Raw genomic sequence first — 3,741 nt, 5'->3', positions numbered from 1 at the left:
CCCGCCTCTCCTTTCTGCCTGGCACGGGCTTTCCCACCGGATCCCCTGGCTCAGATATGAGCTGGGACAAAGCCCCTGTCTCTGCCAGCCTGGCCCCCATCCAGCCTGGCCCTCCCCCCACTCCACCTTCTGTGAAAGCCCTAAGCTGGGAGAGTGGGCTAAGGGGAGTGAGAATAAATGGCAGGGGTCACCCCCCTCCCACGCTGGCTATGAGAAGCCCTGAAGACCCAGAATATTCCTTGGAAGCTCTAACAGCCCTTCCACTCTCTGAATGGGAGGGGGGAGCCAGATGACACGGAAAAAGGGAGAGTGGAAAAGGAAGAAGTGCCCTTACGTTCCCAGCAAAGCGAGTTAGATACCAAGCCTGTGTCCTCCAGAGGGCAGGCTGCAAGCCAGTGTCCTAGGGTACCTCTGAGGGTTAGGGCAGAACATGGAGACCCATTGGACTAGGCCAATGGTGCCGCAGGAGGGCTGAAGGCTAGACTGCAGGCAAGACTTCCAGGCTTACTCCCAGGTCAGCCCCATTGTTCAATCATCATCTCTCTGCCCTTCCCTGAATCTGAAGATTTCCTTCTTCTCACAGATCCAAAAGGTAGTCTCTTTTGTCTCTCTGCCATTGTAACCTCCATTTCCCCCATTGTGGCTGGGTGTCATTTTATTGGGGTCAAAGTTGGGACAGGAGTGACAGGAGCCAGATGCCCAAGGCCTCTCTTGGACCTTTGAAGGAAAGGAGGTTCTTGAAGGAGCCAGATCAGAGGGTGCTGAGACCAGCACTAGCCATCGGGTCCTCGGAAGGTTTGTGTTGGGGGGTGGGAGTGGCATGGGTGTTTGGCATGAGCAGCCAGTGCTTGAGGGTAATTAGGAGACCATTGGCCAAGAGCATTTGAGCCAGAGCCTAAGCCAAACTCCTTCCCAGTGCCCTCCCTTCCTCTCCTCTCTGGGCTGGAGCTGGCTCTCTGGGGCCAACACTTTGGACTACTCCTTCTAGCCTCTGTCTGAAGGTAAGGGGATGGAGGAGGAAGATATGAGACTGAGGGGCACCTGCTGCCCTGGAACATGAAGGGCACCCCACTCCCAACTCCAGAACTGGGAGTTACTAAAAAGAGGGCCAAGAGGGTGGCTGTGGTTGTGTGGGCTCTTAGGTCAAAGTGGGGCCGCAGCTGATTCCTCATCCTGCCAGGGGTTTGGAGAAAACTCAGGAACCCCCTCCTTCAGTACCAGGCTCATCACTCAGATGTCTAGGGCTTGGCCTTCTCCTTCCTCCTCCCACACCACCCACTTTCTCTCCGTCTTCCTCTAGAGAAGGGCACATGGCTCCTCTTCTAACTCAGAGATTTGCCAGTCCTTCTGTCCCTTCCCCTACTTTCACTCCAGCCTCCTCTCACCCCTCTCCAACCCTCTCATTCCTGTCCCTGCCTTTAGATGTCTGCCTTCCTTCTGTGTTTCCTCCAGCTGTTCAGGGACATTTCCTCATGTTACAGCATCATTCCTTTCTGACTTAGGACCTTCATCTTTCTCACAAGCATCACCGATCCAGTCCACAGAGAATCAAGAGCAGGCTGTGTGTGCATGAGCAAGTGTGCTCCTAACACCCACTCACTACCTTCATGCTGAATGCCCACCCACTGGCAGCCCACAATGTGCCCCCTAACAACTGAGCTCCAGGGCCCAGCAGGGGCAGCAGGAGGCCAAAGCTCTGGCCACAGCAGGATGGCTCTCAGCTGCCCCCATGGCGGCAGTCTGCAGAGCAGCAAGAGGCTTTAGCAGGGCTGGCAGGCGGCGTAACTGCGGTAATCACATAAATTGTCCTCATTATTGGAAGCCCGATGAAGAATAACACTATTAGTTACCCATCTACTGTAGCTCCTCTCCGTACACAGTCTGAAAGGTGCACGAAGCTCTTGTCAACGGTACTTAGCGGTGACGGCACAGGCACTGGACATGCTGGTCTTTTGGCTGTTATCTGGACTCAGCTAAGGGTTGTAAGTGATACCGGTGCTAACAAAATCGATGGCAAAGCTCTTGATCCCGTTAAGAGTCAGATGACCAGAGTTATTCTGCTGGCAACGGGTTTGGGGGAGTTCTTCCCCAAAGGGGTTCTCAGCAGCCCCCAGCAGTGATAAACAGAATTCCACTTAACAGGTCCTGACCGCCTGCCAAAGGCAGGTGTCCTCCTTGTTTCCCGTGCATAACTTCCTCAGGGAGGAACACACCATGTTTATGGTTTTGGCTATACACCACTGAGGATCCCAAGGTTCAGGGAGGCCAATTAACTTGCACAAGGTCACACAGCAAGTAAGTAGATGAGGGGATTCCAGGTTTAGAGTCCCAGAGACGACTCCCTCGCTGCAGCTCCTCCTATCGGCTGCCCTGCGGGCTACAGCCGAGTGTCCCCAGGAGAGTGGCGGGTGGCCGCCGCTCCGCACGCGGAACCTCCGGCGCGGAGCAGGGGGCTGACTCGGACCGCTGCCTCCCTGCCCAGGACAAGGTCGGACATCCCCGCGGCGGCGCAGGGAGGACGCGTGCCCACCTCCCGTGGACCCGAGGCGGAGGGAGCTGCGGGGGGCAGCAGCAACGGGGGTGGCAGCGGCAAGGCTGGGCGTTGCGGCGGAATCTGGCAGCTGGCAGCAGGGGCGGTGGGCGCTCCGCAAAGCCGGCCGCCGCCCTCGCCCAGGTGGGCGCGCCGGGCCGGGGCCTCGGAGGCCAGGGCTGTGGGTCCCGGGGCGCGGACCCCGGGGGTGGGGGGTGATGGGCGCCCCACCTTGCTCCCCACCACGCGCGGCGGGCGGCTGGGCTGCGGTCTCACTCACCTGCCGGCCGGAGGCCGAGGGCCGGGGTGGGCGTGCGGCGCCGCGAAGTTTGCCGCCTCCTCCGGGGGCTCCTCCGGGTCCACGCTCGGTCCTGCGGCTGCAGCCCAGACTGCGGCGGGGACTGCGCGGACTCGGGGAGCGGCCAGGCCCGCAGGGCGCTCGGAAGAGGGCGCCGGGCCGCCCCGCGAGGCACAAAATCCCCTTTCTTCCCCCCGCCCCTGCCCCGCCTGTCCCCGGGCCGCCCCCGCCCCCTTAGTTGGGAGCCCGGGGGGCTCCGGCCGATCACGGGACCGGCTGGCTTCTCTGCGTCGGTTTCTGGCGGCCGCGACGAGAGCAAGGGCGAGTGAAGTAGGACATGGTTCTGGGGCTGAGACGCGAAGACTTGGTACAGTAGGGAGGGAGGGCCGAAGGGGCGGGGAGGGAGCGCTAGCCTGAGCTCGAGGATGAGGTTGCAGCTAGAGGGATGGAAGTTAGACAGCCGGAAGGACTTCCCGGTAGTCAAAGGAGGAAGAGGAGGGACTCAAATTCCGGCTTGGGCACGGCGGGGGTTGGGGGGGGAGATGAAAGGAAAATGGGAGACTTTGTTCCTGGAAAGATCTGGGAACCTCGCCCCACCCCGTGGTTTGCGTTGGAGGGATGAAGATGGGGGAAAGGCTCTTTTTAGGAGGTAGGAATGAAGTGCTAATGGCCGCGGCCACTCCTGGGGAGCTCTGGGTTGGGTTTTGTCTCTGTGGCCCTGGGGCTCGCTGTACAGAGGAGGAGCTGACTTTGCAGCTGAGGCGTGGAGGTTAGACAGCAGACTCCTGGCCTAGCCAGGGAGTCTTTAGGCACAAAGGGCAAAACGAGGCTAGCACGCTGGGGGGATGCTCGTGGTCATGCAAACCAATATGCCAGATGCCGGCGTTGCTGGGAGCCCAGAGGGCCACAGGCC

At 60.1% G+C, this 3,741-nt stretch overlaps 1 protein-coding gene across 3 annotated transcripts in view; it reads right to left on the bottom strand.

Annotated features, from left to right (window-relative positions):
* Positions 1-2,934, bottom strand: part of BCAN (brevican) — a 17,528-nt gene extending 14,594 nt beyond the window's left edge. For 2 of the 3 annotated variants that reach the window (XM_004714713.2, XM_045298508.1), the window contains exon 1: positions 2,811-2,934. The gene's annotated coding sequence lies outside the window, so the exon portion shown is untranslated. Of the gene's footprint in view, positions 1-1,850; positions 2,226-2,810 lie in introns of those variants that run through there. The other variant, XM_045298507.1, reaches the window with a different exon arrangement.
* Between the last annotated feature and the right edge of the window lie 807 nt (positions 2,935-3,741).

Source organism: Echinops telfairi, unplaced genomic scaffold (genome assembly GCF_000313985.2).
Source record: "Echinops telfairi isolate 266 unplaced genomic scaffold, ASM31398v2 ScPeMD7_7425;HRSCAF=8463, whole genome shotgun sequence".
In the NCBI taxonomy this organism is placed as follows: domain Eukaryota; kingdom Metazoa; phylum Chordata; class Mammalia; order Afrosoricida; family Tenrecidae; genus Echinops; species Echinops telfairi.
This window is presented reverse-complemented; position numbering and strand designations above follow the sequence as displayed.